The sequence below is a fragment of the Sylvia atricapilla genome, chromosome 15 (assembly GCF_009819655.1).
Source record: "Sylvia atricapilla isolate bSylAtr1 chromosome 15, bSylAtr1.pri, whole genome shotgun sequence".
Lineage (NCBI taxonomy): Eukaryota > Metazoa > Chordata > Aves > Passeriformes > Sylviidae > Sylvia > Sylvia atricapilla.
The window spans coordinates 3,467,796-3,487,572 of record NC_089154.1 but is presented as its reverse complement, the minus strand read 5'-3'; the positions used below and the strand labels follow the sequence as shown (position 1 = coordinate 3,487,572).

Sequence of the window (19,777 nt, the reverse complement as noted above, 5' to 3'; positions counted from 1 at the left end):
TCAGAGTTATTGCTGTGCACCTGATGATGGCAGACGCCAAGAATAATCATCTTGGGGTGTGCTGAGTGAATAATCATCATCTGAGTGTGCTGTGCTGCATGGCTGGAGGGGCAGCCGCTCCCCGTGGTGAGCGGCTGTGAAGGGGTGGCAGGTGTGGGGCCTTCTCTGTGGTGTAGTGCAGGAGATTCACTCTAGCACATGTGTAATCAAAGCTCTGCTCTGCACAGTGTGAGCAACTTGTGTTTGCAACAGCTTTACTTAATTGTTGAAGAAGTAAAGCACGTGCCTGCTGTAGATTCTTCACTTCTTGGCATTGGGCCTGAAAAACCCCAGAATACTGGTCGCTATTAGATGTTCTTTTTACTAGGTTTTCTCTAAGAAAGGAAACATTCTGTCCAAAGATGGAAGTATTTCTTAAAGAAATTCTTATGTTCTCCTCAGTTCTCTTTTTGAAAATTTGCAATCTGAAATGTGGCTGTGGTGAGCTAAAAGTTAACCTGCGTTGGCCAAATTATTCCTCTCTTCTGCTGTGCTTAGTGGAATGGGCTTTGTGCTCATGAGTTGAAATATTTGGAATATATCTGTGATCTTAAAGCTTGGCACTTTTATTACATCAGGCTTTACAATAGTCATAACTATGTGAGTTTTTCTTCATGTTTAATTTCATCATCATACAGATTCAGAGGCTATAACTCAGAGTAGACTGGTAGAAATTGCTCCTTGGGTTCATGCTCAAGCCACAGGGCGAACTGTCTCACTCTGCACAAAACTCTGTTGTTTTGGGCATCTTTAAAAATGCTCTTTCCTTGTGTAGGGAGTTGGGGACTTATTTCAGGCAGTACCAGCTCCAGTGATCTTTAAATCCTTAGAACAGGACAACGTGGTGCAGATCAGCGTCCTGGTATAGATCCACTTCTTTGCTGTACCTCTGAAAACAAATTCTGCAAAGTTTTGGGCAAGCTGATAGAGAAGTTAGCTGGTAACAGCAGATAAATTTGCCTGAATTCATCTGGTCAGAATGTTTCTCTGGTTTGCCTTTTGAACACTGTATTGCTTCCCAGCAGACAGAGCAGGATTCAGTGATGCTGACATAAAGGATAGGTGACTATTTCATCCTGCTTCCTTCGTTGTTCCCAACAGTAGCTCTAGGTCGTTGCAGGAGGATTTTCTCAATTGTTTCCTTGAATGTGTCAGGTGTGCTGTGCTGTCTTCAGGCAATAGCAAATTATCTTTTCTTCTTCAGATGAAAGCATGGAATAGTGTGGGAACCATTTGGTTCTACACCTTTAATTATTTATAGGGAACAAATTCTAAGTTTATTTTCACGGATATGGATTAAGGGGTACATGGAAAAATTCAGAAAGGAGCTGTGTTCTCTGGAGGTTTGTTGTGTGTGATGTCAACCTCTAAGCCTTTCAAAGACTTTGCTAGGAGCAGGATTCAAAGACCTGATATTTTCCTCCCAAAGTAAAATTTTACGCTTCAGCTTGATTATGTTTGCTTTTCTGACTGCAGTGTTGGCTGCTGAATCCCATCTGTTTTGAAATTTTGGGGGAAAGTGTTTTGTTCCAGTAAAAATCAGAAAACTGCAAAGGGAAATTGAGGTACAGGCAGGACCCCTGGTGCTTCATCATCAGGAGCAGCAGCTGTAATCAGCTGCCAGTAGATCAAAGCTGCTGAGATGGTCGATGGCAGCTATTAATAACTCCTGTCTTGATGCTCTGCACCCTCGCAGCTCTGCTGAGCCTCCCCACGAGGTTTGGAAATGTTGACACCTGCATGACTCAGCTCACAAACAGAGCAGGCTGCGGGGAGGGAGGCACCTTGGAGCCTCAGGTGTCCGAGATGTGGGAGAAACAGCCTCTGCAGGGGGGTGAGGAGGGGAGGAAAAGGGAACTTGAGCCTGTTTCAATCAGTGTGGCAGAAGGGTTGGAGCATCCTGGGAGCCTCTGGGCTGGGGAGGGCACAGGAGAACCAGCAGTGCTCAGCTGGGAGCATCACACACGTGCCAGCAAAGCAACCAGAGCACTCCAGACACATCCAGGGGGGCTGCAGAGAGGGACAGTGATGGATTTGAGCTGAAAAGGCCTGGCTGACACTTTTTGGGAGGCTGGCATGGGTGAAGTGTGGAGAACAATCGAGGTCACCAGTTATCAGGGGATGTGCTGCTGTGGGTGCCCACAGAGGGTCTCTGGCACCCAGCACACAGTGGGACACAGTTTCTGTGTGCTCCATCTCTGCCGGGGAGGCTCCAGGTATCGCTGTGGTCCAGGAGCTTCTCGAGTTGAACAAAGCCCTTGAAGACTCTGAGGTAAATGCCTCCCCTCCTGCATTACTTTTTTTGGGTTCTGCCCTTCAGCTTTGTTCATAAATCTTAACATTTGCACTACAAGCCATGTCTGTCTTCTCTGGCTTTTTATCACAGTGTGTTCCCCTTTTTTTTTTTTTATTTTTTTTTAAATTTTTGCTACTAAGTACTTAATTTAATAAAATCTCTTTCTGTGCTTCCTAGAAGAGAACGCGTTAATAGTCTCTTTTTTCTTGTTTATTCTGCTTGCCCAAATCTGTTACCACTTCTGTCAAAACAGAGGAGGAAAAAGGGATGTTCTTAACAGGGTTTTTTCCTCACTCTGGAAAGGGAGATTTCCCCATCCATTTCAGCAGCAGTCAGGAAGCTCTGGTGAAGGTGGAGTGATGGAGATAATCCAGTTAGAGAGAGGAGGAAGCTGTGAGGGCCTGAGAAGACTTTGGGGTGAGGCAACAGCTTTTAACTCATTAAGGAGATGAGGTCTCTTTGCTGGGTGTGCATATGGCAGTGGGAAGCTGCTGGAGAGAGCAGAGGGAATGTGAGAGGAGTGTGCAAGCTCTGGAGGGGGCTGTGTGTGAGGAGGATGGAGTGGGGACACGCAGGGAGCTGTGCCCCAGCCCTTGCTGGGCAGCAGAGCTGCTGGGAGCACTGCACTGCCTGCACCAGACATCACCTGGACCACTGGCACCTTCCAGAAACTGGGATACAGCAGGAGGCTTTGATCCCAGATCACCTCCGTGGTGCTGCTGCAGAAGGACCACTCCTGTCAGAGCCTGGTGGGGCACAGGACTGAAAGGCAAAGAAAAGCTGACGGGGAACTTTTTAAATCTCCTTCACTGGTGATGGATGAGAAAAGCTGGATCTGTAATGCACGGACATGCAAACACATGGACAAGCAGTTTCTCCTCCCCAGAACTGCCTGCCTCCAGCACAACCCCTGCTCCACGGGGCTGATGTGGCTGGAGGGGCTCAAGGAATCTTTTTACAGAGTGTTGAATGTAAAGCATGGAGAGCTGCAAAGAAAAATGGCATCTGAAATGGTGGCTGGAAAAGCAAGCAGGCTGTGTCAGCCCATTTCACGTGGTTAATGAAGTGTCACTCACCATCTTTTTAAAAGTGTGTTTTGGAACTGGAAAGGGAATGAGTTTTTCCCTGGCCAGCCTGTTATAAATACTTGAACAGAAATGTTACTGTATTTCTATGACAGAGTGAATTTTTGTTTTGCTGTTGGTCATATTAATAGTTTTCTAGCCAGTCTTGGTTAACTTTTACCACCTTAGCTCTCATTATTTTTAATTTCAAGCTAAATATGATAAAACAAAAAGCTCCTGTGCATGCAGCAGTCACTGTGAAAAAGCTTTGATGTGGAGTTTAGTGTTTGAAAAGCTAAATCCACCTGCACAAAAGGAGATAATCATAAATATAACTGCATTAATAGTGATTTTATTACAACACTCCTGGCTCCATACGAAACTTTAATGAAGAGAGATTTGCAGGGAAGACTCATGCTGACACCTTCAATGGTCTCCAGCATCTTTTACATTGAGAGATTTCCCCTGTCTGTGAGCACCATATGCACTGTAATCAGTTAATTGTGAGTCTGACAGTTTCAGCACATGAGATGCCATATGTTCTGTGTTTTTGTTCCATCGTGGGCATCACTGGTGACCTCAAAACTCACCAAATACCGTCACGTTATCTGCCTCTTGATAACTGCTATGCATCTGCTGATGGTGAAGCCTGGACCTTGCTGATTTTGTGGTGTAAAGTCACCAGTCTGCTCCTTTCAAAGGGGGTTTACTCAGCAGCCACCCCAGTGCTTAAATTTTACGGTGAATGCATTAAAATGTTAATTTGAGCAGCTAACAGTTCTTCCTTGTCTTTCACTCAGCTTCCCCCATCAGCACTTTTCCACTTTTTTTGCCTTCTTTCTTTTTTTTTTTTTTCCCTTCCCTTTGATCCACACTTTGTGTTTATCTTGCTCCTTTGCCACATTTCCTCTCCCCCTCAAAGGGAGGTTGCTCCTTTACACAGCAGAAGGGGCTTCTGTGGTGGTGGGAACTTTACAGAGACGTTTCCTCCCATCTGTGCAAGGCACAGAGGAGTTTGTTTTAATTTTCAGGTTTCTCCTGCCTACTTTCTCTACCTCTCTGCTGCCATCCAACCCTTTTTTTTTTTTTTTTTTTTTTTTTTTTTTGCTCAGTGACAACTTTTAAGCAGCAGTGAGATGATTACTCTGCTCACTTTGGACGTCCATAAGGAACAAATGGGAATCACTGGAGCTTTCCTGCCACTCCAGAATGGCATATGTTTCACTTGCTCAGACTTCTGCTGTCACTGTAGCATCTTATCTGTGGCTCGTGGGAGAAGACAGGCTTTCTCTAGAGATGGTGCCGAGATGCTCCATGCATCAGTTCCCACTGATTGCTGGAGCAGTCACGGGGCTGAACTTCCTCTTCAAACACCTTGTTGAAACAGCTCTTTGAACCCAAATGCTTTGGCATCTCTTGGCAGACTTTGAGAATTCCCAGGGAGCACTGAGGTGCTCTGCATTTGTTTTTCTTTGCTAAAGGAGAGCAGGTCAGGCCCGTGTTCTCTGGCAGCCCTGCAAAATGGATTATCTTGTGTTCTCTGTTGTTTCACGTGTTTCATCTTCCTTCAGACCTGGGTGACCTTACGGAGTCAGTGAGTCATCAGAGTCCTCCCCTCCCTTTTACACCTGCCAGTGGCTGTGTTTTGGCAGAACACCTGGCAAAGGATCATCATATAAATGAGGAAGTCAAGTCACCAAGAGGTTTAATGATTTGTTAGAGGTGACAGTCCCTGCCCTGTGGAAGGACTCTTAAAAACTAATTGATGCCAGAGCAGATCCTGTCTCTGTCTCAGATCTTATCTGAGACTTTTTGTTTGGTCAAACCAGATTTTAAAACTGAGTTGCTCTTAATTTTTTTGAGGAGATTCCTCATTTTGGATCTGTCCTGAAAGTCAGTAATTGATCAAGAGAAGCAGTCTGTGGCACTTCCTTACACTGGAGTTATTCTGCACAAGCCAGCATTGTTTTCACTACAGGGAGATTTTTGCAGCTATTTTTAGTGTGTGGATGCTCTGACAGTTTAAGAATGGCTTTAAGTCAGCAGTTTCCAGGGACCACAGCTAAGTGGAAGCAACTTCCATCATTCTCAGGAATGAGAATATCCTGTCACCAAGTTGCATAGGGTGAATCATTAACTAAGACAACTTCTCCAGCCTGTGAAAGGCTGCCTTGTAGACAAGCTCCCAGAAAAATACCCCCAGCTGCAAACACAGCAGCAGCCACAGGGACACTTTTACCTGTTGGCTGTGCATTGAAGTGCAAGGCACAGAAAAATATTTTCCAGCTCTGCAGCTCTCGTGTGCTTCAAGTGCAGGAGAGACAGGGATAGACAATTGTCATTGCCATCACCTCTTGCTGAAAGTCACAGTCGTGGTGCAGCTGCAGGCAGTGTGCCCCTTGCTGTCATGCTGAGTCACATCTTGACTCTGTCATGTAAAGATGTGCAGTAATGATAAATACAACAAATCATCTGTGTCAGCAGTGCAGAGTTCAGGGTGGACTCTGCCGGAGTGCCTCAAGGCTGCAGGAAGCACGGGCAGCCCAGGTGAGAGTGAGCTGATAGCATCGTGCTGCTGCCCTGGGGTGATGCTCAGAGGACGTGGGAGTGCTCCTGCACTCAGGCTCTAAGTACTCACTTCAGCCCTGGCAGATTGATGGATGTCAGCAACAGAAAGATCTTCCCTTCTTCCCAACAATGCTCCACTTAAAATGCTCTTGGTATGAACAAATCCTCCCGTAGCCTCTTCTGGTGATGTTATGAATAACCAAGCACAAAAGAGGCTTGACATAAGGAATTTGGATTAGCTTCAGATGTCCCTGGCTATAGGAAACATGAGAAACAGATGAACTGTGTCTAAATTCCCACAGAAGATTTAAAATTGGGTTCTTTCTTAGTGATGTATTGGAAAGAGCCGATAACTGAGGTGCACTTATGAGTCACATTTACCACAATAGAACAGGGGAGAGCGTTTCATGGGATGCTGAGAGCTTTAAAACGCTTTACACTGGAGAGCCTGCATGCCTGTGCCCAGAGATACAGGCAGTGCAATTAGATGTCTTTAGGTGGAGGAGGAGGAGGAGGAAGGAGGAATGCATTTGAAGTGGGAGCAGTGGCCCCATCCACAGCAAAGGCATTGAATAAAAGAGCCGCTTCTGTGCAATGTGGTGCAGATCCCCTCCTGCTGCGAGGTGCAGCTGGGGACCAGGGGCTGAGTGGGGCGCAGGCAGAGCAGCGATGACATGTCTCTTCCCTCTGAGGCAGAAGACAGAAAAAGGCAAATTGAGTGTCTTTGGGGAATGGATTAGGAACAGATAGCTTCCAGCTTTTCACAGGGAAGGCTCTGAAAGAGTAGAAGCAGGTTCTTCTGTTGTCTCCATCACTTGGTGCTGCAGGCAGTGTGGAGGGATGAATGGCAGGCAGTGGAGAGGTTGCTGGGCAAGTTCTTACAGAACTTGCACCATTTTCTAGTGTTGCTTTCCACAACTGCAGAACTGTTTGGTTTTCTGCAACGTTAGAGAAACATTCAACGTTAGGACTACTGCTTCCTGTGTTTAATTTGGGGATTTTCCCTCTATGAATCTTTTCCAAGCTGGGAAGCGTGGTGATTGGAGATGGCACTGCTCCACGTGCACTGCTGTGCCACACATCTGGCTTGCCTTGGGCAGGAGTGGCTGAAGACTCCCAACAGCCTCCCAGGTATGTGGTCCCTTCCTGGCAGGTGATGGGGTCTCCTGGGAGGCAGGGCCATGGCCTGCAGAGCACTTCCAGCCCAGAGTTTCCTGAAGCAGCTGTTCGTGTGGCTCAACCACCAGATCAATCTTTTGGTGCCTGACTCTTTAGGAATGGGAGAATTGGCCAAGACTGACCAGTTTTTCTCCAAACTAGAAGCCTGGCTTGTCTAGGTGATGTTTCCCAGAGGGGCTCTCAGGCCAGTGCTTCTCATCCTTTTTGAGCTCAGTTGGTGAATCAATCAGGCTCAGGCCAATAATGTCTCCTGTTTCTTAGAACTGCTACTTAGGCACCTTCTCACATCAATGAAAGCTTTAACAGCCCAGGGAAACCAAGCAGGTTTGGGGAGAAAGGAAATAAATATCTCCTGAAAAAAAGTAAAAGCTAAGATTATACATCAGGATAATGTTTTACACGGAAATTTTACCTGTTCCCTAGCTCTGAGTTGTATTAATGAGATTAAACAGCTCTTTTCTGGGAGTCTTGAGATGTTCTGAACTTGTTGAGATTTGTTGATTTTCATAATCACTGGATTTGAATTTGGTGATTTGTAGTGCTCCCTTTGAGAATAATTGCATAATCACTGCGTAATTTAAGGTTTGAAGTATGTAGTTGTAAATGTTTTCGTGTCATCTTTTAATTCATGATGATGGTGACCTGTAAGAGCGAGTTATATTTTTAATTATCATTTTCTGTTTAAAAACATTCTGTAAAGCTTCCAAGGGGCTCCTGTGGGGCCTCCACAAAGGCTCAGTACAGTTGTGCCCACTGCATTTCTGTGGGGTCCAGCTACAGAGTTTTGTTGAAATCCTGTTACCAAATAGTTACAACACATAAACAGGAAAAAATGCTTGGAGAAAACACCACCAACACGAGCTTACTCAATGCTCTTGTGGATCCCAACACTCCTGCTCTTTGCCGTTTGCAAGGATTATAAGATCCACTTTATTGTGCTTAATACTTTGCTTATTGTAGCAGTTAGAACAACAGTAGTTGCTGTCTTGGTTTTCTTTTTGAAGCCCATTGATTCTTTATTTTGGCCTTAATTACAAGTAGTAGAAGAGGTGTTTCTTCAGGGAACTAATTAGTCTAAAAAGCCTGGTTCAGCTAGTGCCTGAGCACTTTGTCGAATGGGGCTTAAATGCAAGTGCCAATTGCAGTTGTTTTGTTTCAGAAGATCCATAATTGTTCACCCCCAGTACTTCTGCACTTGTGAGTTGTGTTTGCTCCCATCTGTTCAGCCATGGCCAGGGGCTGCAGCCCCTCCACTGCCTCAGCCTTGTGTTAAGGTGCTGAATTGGAGCGTGGCACCATTGCCAGTCAAAACTTGAGCAGAATTCAAAGGAAGGGGCCTGGATTTCTCTCTTTATTTTCCTCTTTTTCTTTCTCACTTCAGTGTGAGCAGCCTACTAATATTTGGATCAGGCTGGGAGCAGAGTAAGTGAAAAACACAGCTGATAGCAGTTCTCACCATGCTGTGAATAAAAACTAAGCTGTTGATATAGATCTCCTCTGTCCAGGGGTGGTCCAGGTAAATTGTAAGGAACAATTCTGCTTTCTCAGAGGCTTTGCAATTTATCTATTTGCTTTAATCAGTGTTAATGTCAAATGTGCTTTTACGTTGCTAAAAGCTTTTCAGCAAAACAAACTGAAAGCCCGGAGTTGTGGAGGAAGCCATGATCTCCCTGTAATGCAAGTGGTAACATTTTTTCTTTTGAATTTTATTTACGCTGTTTAATAAAACAGGCAGTGCTGTAGAACACACGTGCCATGAATCCAGCTGTGGGGACAGTATCATGGCTATGAAATGCATGGCACATCGATTTGACATATCGATGTGATTTATGTTTTCATTTTGTTTAAACGGCTCTAATGGCTTCAGCTTTGACAGATGTACACTCAGATTCCTAGTGCTGTTCAAGCCCACATTAAAAACACAACTGATTCCTGGCTTAAGACATTGATTTTTATCTGTTCTGTGTTCCTGTGCCCGTGTTCCACACGTCAGACTCCCAAATGTGAGTTTTTGTGGCATCGGCTTCACTTCTTTTCAGAAAATTGTGGAGACAATTCATTTTCATTGGAAAGCTGACTCTTGGAAGAGTTGCTAAACTTAAATATTTTTGATTTTTAAAGGAAATCAACAAGAAGCTTGAAAGATTATATGTTATGGTATTAATGGTGTGTAAAAGCCCAATGAGATATTGAGAAGCCATGAATGTGAACAGAGTAATTACTTTGCAGAGGTTATTTTAAGTAGAATGTCATGTCATGGGAGAGGGTTTGAGGCTTCTTTGTATAAAGGTCACCACTGTACATTATTTATGTACACAAAGAAATGATGAGTGTCTGTATCTGTATTAATTATTGAAGTATTCCTTGAGAGCCCACAAATCCTGAATTTTTCATAAAATCTAGGTTGTGCAGCAGAGTTGGGAAGTGACCTGATGGCAGGGACCATAAACCAGTGATCTTTCTGGCAGATATTATTGCTGAGCCACTTGTTACCAGCCCTACCTTTGACAACTCTATTCTGAGTACTCTCAATTTTATTAAAATATGGAGTAACTTTCTGGTTTACTCCCTTTGACAAGAGGTCATTTCATGAGTGAATATGCAGCCTTAGGATAGATCAGCCCCCTGCTCTCTCAAATACTCAGGTCAAATGTGTGCTCCTTTGACTTCCTTGGGTCTAGCTCCACTTTAGCAAAATCAGGTGCTGGTTTCTGAAGCATTCTGTGACCTTCTGCATGAAGGAAGGTGACAGGGGACAGCAGGAGTGACATCTGCAGTGACAACCCCTGCTCCTCAGCAGTGACTAATGCTCAGTAGTTACCTGCCTTGCACACGTGTGGCAGTGAAGGGGCAGGAGCCCCCCAACTTTCAGAGTGCTGAAAGGAGACACCCCTTCTTCAAAGAGCCTGGGCTGGAGGTCCCTGGCCTGGATGGATGGATGGATGGATGGATGGATGGATGGATGGATGCTGCCCTTCCTGCTCTGTACCCTGTGCTTAAAGATCATCTGAGTGCACTTAATTGTCTCTCAGCTGCAGCACAGCAGCCCGCAGAGCTGCTGAAAAGAGAGGAGTTGTTGGCATTATGGATGGTATTTATTTAGAGCTGCTCATTGTGCTTGGCACAGGCTGCCTGGGGGGGGCTGTGATGAGTGCAGAACTACCTATGCAGATGGATTTAATTCCTGGGAACGTGTACAGCTGCATAAAATACATGGTGAGTCTCCAATTCTTTGGACTTATGTGGTACCAAACACATCCACGCTGGTTTGAAAGTGTCAGTTCATTATTTTCAGGTGTTATTACTCCCAAAAGGCACAGTGTAAGTACACGTGTACACGTATATAAGTGTCCCTAGGAAAGCATGTCTAAAGAGCTCTAGATGAGTGATTTTATGCTCTCAAAACAATAATGTCCCAGGCTGATTCTACAGGCTTTTTATTGCTTTGCTGTTTAGGTCCATTTTTGAAGACAGTAGGTGAGGCCATCACAGCTGTATAGAGAAATGACATTTATCTTCCCAGTGCAGTGTGACCTTATTGTTCATAAGTGGCATTTCCTTTCAGGATAATGAGCACCTTTTTATTTAGGCCAGGCGAGATCCACAGTCCTTGTATCCAATTCCTACAGCCCATTGACACTGTACACATTACTGCAATTATTGTGCATATTATTTTCTGTTACCTTCCACTTGCTCTTTGGATTATGCTTTTTTCTGACCAGCAAATGGGACTGAGAAAAGGAAAGGTCACACTCAAGTCTTCATGAATATCTGGAGGCTGCTGCACGGCACAAATACAACCACTCTACAGCAAATGTACATTTTATACCCTTCCTTTGTGGCCTTCTTGCACCAAGAGTGAGTCACTATTTTGGCATGTATCAGCCTGGGACAAAAGAGCTGGCATTGCCCTGGGGTCAGGCACTTTTAGGCACAGGTAAATCTGTGTAGCTGTTTATCTGCTAGGTTAAGAAGAAAGAAAATTGAAGCATGAAAAGAAGCTAAAAAACCCCAAATGCTGACAATTCTTACTCACTAGTGTTTATATGAGGGAGCTCTGTCTGCCCCATGCCAGAGCTTTGCCACAGGAGCCTCTGGAGCACAGCTCCCAGCCCAGAGCATCCCACTGTGCCCTGGAGGAGTGATTCCACACAGCCTGTACCTGTGGGCTAAGAACTGAGATCATCTTGGCACACGTCCTGACTCCTTCCCTTGCCCTGCCAAATGGACATCTGTCCTGGTTCTGTAGCACAGTTTGGCTCAGCAGGAATTCAGGAGCAAGGAAACTCAAAGGTGTCTAATGGGACCATCAGGCACTTTCACCTTTTGCCTCGTCAGGCTGCATTTGCTGGAGCAAGGAGCAGTTGTTGAGTTGCTGGATTGCTTTCCTGAAATGAGGTGCTGTTTGGTTCACTCCAGAAGATAAACACCCACATGTCACAAATACCATCCTGTCTGGCATCTTGGGCAGTCTCAGCAGAAGGGCCAAGGGAAACAAATGGACCACGTGTAAGAGAAAATTGCAGTGCTCCCTCTGGAGTTCATTCTTTCAGCCCAAAACTGAGCAGCACTGATGGGGCAACATGTGGAAATCTTCCCTTTTGTTCCTGCTGCTCAGTTCTGTGGATAAACAAAGGGCTTCAGCCCTGCCTTTGATTAACCCTGCACTTTGTCTTCTCCTGCAGGATCTTACAATGAGAATTAAACTGGGGATTGGCAAACACAGAATGTGTACCAGGCTTCTGCAGGGCAAGGATGTTCTTTACTTGCTGTGATCCTGTCTCTGCAGGGGTTTTTCTTCTACCCCTTACATACCATTTCCAAAATTTTCTTTTTTGTTTGGTAGGGCAAAGTTATTAACTGCTGAAGTTTAAAAATTTGGATTTCAGGCCATTTTGATAGCTTTCTCCTCCTTCTTACAGGAGGAAACAATTCATTTTGAGGAAGTTGTAAACCTGTGCAGAGCTGATGTGTTCAGCCCCTGTCCCCACTGAGGAGGAGGCTCTGGGGTGGTCCTGGGCTGCTCACTGGCAAGATCTGCCATGGAGTCACAAGGAAATACTTCACAGGAGCAGAGAAGGTCTTTAAAGTGAGTCAGACTCCTTGGGAAGGGAAACCAGAAGGTTTTCTGCTCCTTGGATTCTGTGAGAGCCTCCTTCAGGCTTGAAAGCAGGAGCATAAGATTAAGAGGAGTAATTAAAAATGATGCCAAAAGCTGGAGACTGGGGATGTTGTGGGCAGTCAGACTGGCTGTGGGAGAGAGGAGGAGAGTGAGCAGACAGTTGGAACAAGAGCTGTGAAATAAGCCCCAGCTATTTTGAGAAGTGACTATTCAATATTTTAGAAGTAGTTTATTAGAAATTTCCCCGCAAATGCTTTTCAGAAACTGGATCCTGTCTGGGTGTGACTCAGATTGCTGCAGCTCTGGTGTTCATTGACACGAGTATTTTCACTTTTGCTGTGATGTGGATGCCTGCTTAACTTTAATACTTTTGAGGCCGCTCCTGTTTTGGATGGCTCTTGGCACAAGAGGGGTGCAGAAACACTTCCAGTGCTTTTCTTTAATGGCTGCTCTTCATGTGTTCAATCTGATAGGTAGCAAGGACTAGAAATTAGTCCAAGGTGGCCCACAGAAGCTTGGCTTTGCAGTTACTGATACCATAAAAGCCTTCCTCAAGTTGTGGGTGTGAGGGGACTTTCAGGGCATCCCTAGCTCCAAGTCTGTGTGCCTGTTCCCATCCCTGAGCTAAAAATCCAGAGGCAGAAATATTTGCACATTTCATACATTTGAATGTCTTCATGTCTCGTTATCCCTCCTTCCCACACCCCATCTTTTTCTGTTTCTTTAGATTTTTACCACATTCCTTCCACCTTGTCAGCCACCTCCTTTCCAACAGACCATTAAGCAATAACAAGAGAAAACAAAAAAAAAACCCTTGCTGTTCCCTTCAAATGCTTGCCTTGCATTTGCTGCCTATTTATAGCCGATTCATTTAAACCACAGTGGCAGTCAATCAGAAATGTGGTGAATCCTTCTTTCAAGAGCATGCCAAGAAAGGATCTTTTTAGTTTGCTTGCTTTATTTATGATTTTTGCTGGAGCCTCTACAGTGTGCCTAAATTCCATTGGGATTTATTTATTTTGAATAAATTCCCAGTTAAAAGTAGAAGAGTTTTGTTCCTTTTCTTAGAAGTTACAGGAGCATGACTATGGTGTGCAGGGATGTTTGATTTTATTTGAGGGTATTTTACACCTTTTTTTTTTCTTCTTCCAGTTGGAATCTTGGAGGATTTTTTTCTTTTCCAGTGTAAGGAATGTTTTTGGATAGAGAGGCTGTTAACATCAGGGGTTTTTTTCCTTCCAGTCTTTTTCCCTTAAACTTCAGGCAAATTCTGCCTCCAATCTGTTTGTGGTACAAACCTGATGGGGTAAAATATTATAACTGAAAATTGTCCACGTGCAAAGTTCATGTGATCTTTGAGCTTTGGTTTCTCCTTTTATTGAGCAGCTTGGTGCTAATCTGCTTCAGCCCCTCATGGAGTTTACACTGGTGTATCCCCAAAAAAACGAGGCAGGAGCTGTGGGTGAGACACTTGCACATCACAGGTGAGAGGTTGCACCAGACCCACATTAATAAATTAATAAACTAATTATTTAATAAATTAATACATTAAACTGAGCCCAACTTCTGCTGACTGTGTGGGACACCCTGAGGTGTGGAGCAGTGCCAGGGTTTCTGAAGTGTCTGCAGGAAGGCTGGGAGCCACTGATTTGTGCAGTGCCTGGACATGGAAGTGCTACACTTGTCCTTCAGAGGGGGGAGATCTTTGTTGTGGGGAGGTCTGTGTTAGGAAAAGATACTTGGCAATTTTCTTCTAATACTGCAAATCACTTGTAAAGATGAAGGTTGGTTTTGCTTTCTCAAAACAGTTTTAGAAGGAAAACGCTGTTTGAAACTGGTCTCTGCATTTGCCAGAGCCTCTGCAGAAAGGTTTTAGCAGCAGTAGCTGTACTCATTTGGGGCTTTCCCCCTTTTTTGTTCTCTCCTTAATGCCTTTGATTTTATGCCATGATACCCTGGCAGGACAAAGAGGATGAGGCAGAGTCATCTGGAGGGCTGAAAACAGGCATAAAATTCCCAAAGGAATTCTCGTTTGCCATCAAACATGAATACACCTTCTGTGTCAAGGAGTCGCTGCTAAACCTTGCCTTGGTGCAGAAGGTACAGGCAGATGAAGGTACAGGCTGAAGAAGAACAATTATCCTGTTTGTTTTTCCATCTCACTGCCCATGACAGGATTCGATTCTGTGCTCTGGACCCTCCTAGGTCAGTTGTGTTCAGAGCAGCCAGCACAGCTCAGCTGTGGTGAGCACACTGACATTTGGAAATCCCTGTCTGGGAGGGGGATTGAGCAATGAGCTTCTGCTAATTATAATAGCGATGTTTAAAATGGGATGTTTGCTTTATTCAGCAAAACCCAACTATGCTCCCAGACTAGAGGCTGGAAATGCTCTGGCAGCAGAGGAGACAGGTCCTCAACACACACACTGCCAGGGAGGAGGCAAGGGCAAGGCACTGCTTTGTCAAACATTGCACAGTCTCATCCTGGGGGTGGATGCTGTTACCTAGCAACTTCCAACAGCGCTGGAAATTTGCTGGAGACCCTCTGGGGCTTAGGCACTCTCCCCACTGTTCTGCTGGACGCCAAAACCCTGCTGGCTGTGATTTCCCAGTCCAAGGACAGTGCTGGCTGAAACCCCTCCTCGACCTTTATTAGAGCTGGGACAACCTATGCACTAGTGCTGAGAACTGGAACAGAAACCAAACTTGATTCGAGTTATCAAAAAAAAAGTTTGGTTTAAACACAGAACCTTCACTTCCCAACGTTGTTTCCTGGCTGGCTCACAGCAGTTGCACAAGGAGGTGTGTCCACGTGCCTGAGGGCTCCTGTTGGGAGTGTGTCTGTGGGAATGACAGAGATCATTAAGGACAGAGCTCACAGCAGTGTTATAGACATCTTTTCTGAGCTACCACCAGCTGCCAACAGCCTTGGGCAGCTTGAAGGAAGGACTGGCCCACTCAGGGGTGTAAGGTCAGTGTCAGTTGTTCAGGAGCCTTGTTTTAGCAGATAAAAGGTTATCAAAAGTGACTGTGATATTAGGGGACTTGAATAAGAAAATTATAGCTGTGCCACTGATTAACTTATGAGAGTCCTTGTTCATCCAGCTATGACCACAGATCATCTATTTGGGCTCTCATCCATGCCCCTCACCTTCCTCACCTTTGGGGCAGAGCCTTTGCATCCATACTGCTTTTGTTGGAATTTTTATTTAGGTCCTAACTCTACTGTAAGCCCTTTTGTGACCTCTCCCAAGTAGCAGTGTTCCTCTCCAAAGACTGGCCGTGCTCTCCTCTCCTCAGCAGCGTTGACACCCCGAGGCTGTGGGCTGCAGAGCCCTCTCCTTCCTTGGCAAACAGGAATATTTTCCAGGTATTCAACTGTCAGCTCAGTGGAAAGAAAACGTTGCTGTATGGTTGGTAGACTGACAATAACTCTTTATCCCTTTAAATTAAAAGTGACACACTCACATAAATCATTATAACGGTGCTGTGTGCAAACACAGTGCCTGGGTCCAGAGGAGCTCGGAGATGACAGTGAATTGGGGTGAATACCCTTATTCTTGACTTTGAGAAGTGCAGTGACAATGAATCACTCCTGGTGATGAGATGCAGCAGTGCTGACTCATTGGGCTGAAATTAGAAGGGCTTTTTTAGGTAGAGATGTAATTCCACCATATTTTTTTTCTGATGAATGGATAAGAGTGAACATTTCTGATGGCTAATTTACAGATTTCATTAATTAAATGCTGCTTCTTTCCCTCCAGCTATCAAACCTAGTTGGAGGTAACTTGATGGGGAGAACTTAGATCCAGGGAGGTTGTCCTGGCAAAAATGCACAGGAAGGAGTTCACAGTTTGGTAGATGCTGTCCCATTGCCACCACTTCTAGTTTTTGAGATTTCCTTTTTGTGGATTTGGTGAGTACTGATGTTTGCTTTCATCAAGAGAAGGCTTTGGAGCCTGAATTCATTCTGCTGAAAAACTAAAGGATGAAAAAAAAAAAAAAAAGGTAAATAAATGAGGTGGGCTTAAAATTTTGTCACACAATTAAGCAAATGCACAAACATTTGTTCCCCCCTCCTTCAAGCAGCTTTTTTTATTACATCTAATGGCAAAGGATTCTCTTCCCATTAGCTGCTGTGTCTTCTGTTTGTTTCTAGCTCTGCTTCCCAGCTCCAGGAGTGTTAACACAACCCAAGGAAAACACTGTACTCCCCAGATCCCAGAACTGCTTACAGTACCTGTTTTCAGATCACCTAAACAGTGATGGATTCCCACATGTGCTTCATCCATTTCAGGATCCAGTGCTGGCATCCCATCATTTCACCTTTAGAGATCTGACCACAGCACAGTGAAATTAATTCTCCTTACTGTCCTCCAGATACTTGTATTTCTTTACCTATTTGCCATTTCCCTGTGCAGGGGGCTGGTACTCTTCCAATGGTTTTGAGTTGCACTGATAAATTAATAATTTGTTTTACTCCTGGCAAGAGATTTGCAGCTCACCCTCAATACACAGATTTTGTCTTGCTGCTGTTGGGTTAAAACTTCTGCTGGGGAGCAGCAAAAGAGAAGGGACCTTCAGCTACATCTTCACTCTGAGGCAGGACTATTTCTGAGGCCACAAAGAGGATTTTAGTGGCCGCAGCTTTTCTGATGGGCGTCCCAGTGATGGGGAATGACTCCTTTGGAGAGTCCATCAGCCTCCCACAGTCACTCGTGTGTGTCCTGGAGATGCTGTGCTGGCCAACTGCATCATGCTGGGAGCAATTGGCTTGGCAGAGTTTCATCACTCAGGCTGCCCTTTGCTGTTGAGGAAGCAGCTGCACACTCACATTTTTTGTTTGGCACGGTATTCTCTCCCCAGGGGACTGCAGCACCGTTTGATTAGGATGGGGGGAAGGAGACCTATTACAAAAGTAGATTGTTCCCAGCAGAGCTGTGCTAATCTTTTGGTCTCTGTGCTCCTTCTTAGCAAGGTACTGAATAAAAACATCAAGAGAAAACAGGGGGAGAGAGAAATCTCTGGGGTGTTGCCCCTCAGCCTCACCTCACACTCAGCTGCGGCTCAGAGACTAAAACAACAAATGAATATTCTTGTTTTGAGACGTTTTTGCAGAACTAAGGTGGTTTTGTTACCTGAGCCCACCCTTTTCGTGCCTGCCTGGCTCCTTTTTATCTATTTCAGCCTGGCACAGGTCTGTCCAACCTCTAGGGACTCACCCTTTCCTGGATAGAAGGGTCTGCATTTTTCCATCTCCCAGTTTGCTTCTCTTCCTTTCCCCACAGCATCTGCCTGAGAGAACAGTGTTGATGGAGTAGATTTAGAGAAGTTCAGGGTCTTTCTCCCAGTTTTACATTTTATTGCAGCTGTGAAGGTCACCTTTGCTTTGAGGATCAGGGAGATGAGGTTGCTGCCACCTCTGAACGTGTTGGTGCTGGACTTCTGCACTTATTATGGTGCTTAATCCTTTCAGTGCTGTGGCCCATCAGCTGTGGTTTGTGTCGACAGGGGCACCTTGTGCTCAGAGGTTAGCCTTTTTCAAAACTTCTGGCAGGGTTTTACAGAGTCAGTGTTTTCTTAAGGTTAGGGGGAGAGAGAAAAGGAGTTTCAGGGTTTAGTGCTTCCCCCCAGGTCTCAGTGGTTAGGCAGGGTGGGAACAGGAGCCAGGTTTCTGCTGCAGGACTGTGCAGCTTCCTTGAAGCTAGGTCAAGCAGTTTGCCAGGAATAAGGATATGGGCAATTTCTGCTTGGAAGCCTGTCTTCATCTCAGATCAGTTGTTCCACAGTCACTTTGTTAACACCCTTTTCTCACAGTCTAACCAGGCAGAGGTTGGGGTTATTTCATTATAATAAGCTTACTGTCAAGAATCCTTGACGTTACAAGTGACTGTGTCTCCTCAAGAGGAGAGAGATTGGTCTGTCCTTGAGGCTCAAGAGCTAGAGAAAGGTGTGGTCATTATCCCCTTGTCCAGCAAATCTTGATAGAGCGTTGACAGGAGCCCATATCTTTGCTAGGAGAGATGTTTTCCCTGTGTCTTCAGTAATTATAGCAATGACTTTGGCGATTTTTCAATTTGCAGCTTCATTTTTTTTTATTTAGTGCCCTGAGAGCTCTGCATTATTCCTCCCTGATTTTGGTAACCAGCTGCTTTCTGTCTCTCACTGGAGGGCGGCATTTCCCTGCACGAATCCAGTACAAAACTGGTCTTCAGAGAAGGAGCAGCTCTTGGTTTTTTGGTGGAAAACACTCTCTCTGCTCTAGACAAAGCAGTGGCCTTCAGTCTCTGGGTGTTGTGGTTTGCTGTGGTGCCCAGGAGCACGAGTCCCTGGAGATGTGGGACATGTGGCTGACAGGCATTCTTGTTTCCTGTCCTTGCTTGGGGTAACATTAAGGACTAAATTACATGGAAAACCACATAAGCTGTGGCCTGAGACACATGCTTTTCATTCAGCTGCAAGCCTATCCTCATAAATTATGTCAGTAAGTAATGGTCTCTGCTTTGCCTATTGCAGCTTTCCTGCAAGTCAGAGCGAGTGTGGTTTCACAGAATTTAAATTTCTGAAACACGTTCAGAAGTTGTTGGGGAATTTTCCTCTTCACTTTCCCATCAGACCGAGCCCCCTGCCACCTCCAGTCCAGCTCCTGTGAGATAACATGGTGTTCTGGATGCTTTTGAGACAGCAGCAGAGTTTATTTGTAGCTGTTCTTTCCCACTTTATAAAGGATGTGCATTTGATTTTATATCCAGGAGAACTTCCTTGAGAACAGCAAAAAAAGGAGCCTTTAAAGCAGCAAGGAAATTATTTGGCAATGGCTGGTACTAAACTGTCTCCCTGATTGTGATCTCTACCGATGCAATTTTGTGAAAGATTGGCAATTTCAATTACAAAGCATCAAAATACCTTAAATTAGAAATGGCCAGTTAGTTCAGAGTAATTCTGTAGTGCAGTTCAGAGGTGCAGGGACAGTCCTGCACTGCTGCCCTTGGGCAATAATGGTGTGCAATGGGTTGAAGGCCACAAGTGTTGGCTGGCATGGGATAAATAGATATTTGACTGTAAAGTAAACAGGGAAATGCTTGCATGAACCGTTCAAAGCTGAATCCCACGGGTGAGATTCCAGATTGAACACTAATGAAAATTTAATTTCAGTTCTCACAGTATTTTAATATGCAGGATCACAATATGCAAATAAAGTGAAGTCTGACTGCGAGTGGCTGATGAGTTACTTCTGCTCAGTCTCTGCCACCCCCAGAAGTAATGTCTGTGGCTTTTGTGAAATCAAAGTTTCCCTTCTGTTTTCCCCACAAGCCAGAGCCTCATTCTTTGCTGAGAGGTAATTAGTGACTGCAAAGTTCTCTTCAAATTGTTCTCATCCTATTCCTGTGTTGTTCCATGTAACTCATCAGCGTGGTGCTTATGTTTCTACATTGGATTGAATTCTAATTGTTGCAGTCAGTGCTTTCCTTATCGGAACTGTCCTGGGAGCGCTGCCATGTTTTCAAG

The 19,777-nt window shown here is 44.9% G+C and overlaps 1 protein-coding gene across 1 annotated transcript in view; it reads left to right on the top strand.

Moving 5' to 3' along the window:
* MAD1L1 (mitotic arrest deficient 1 like 1) overlaps positions 1-19,777 on the top strand; it is a 355,712-nt gene that overhangs the window by 149,840 nt on the left and 186,095 nt on the right. The window lies entirely within an intron of this gene.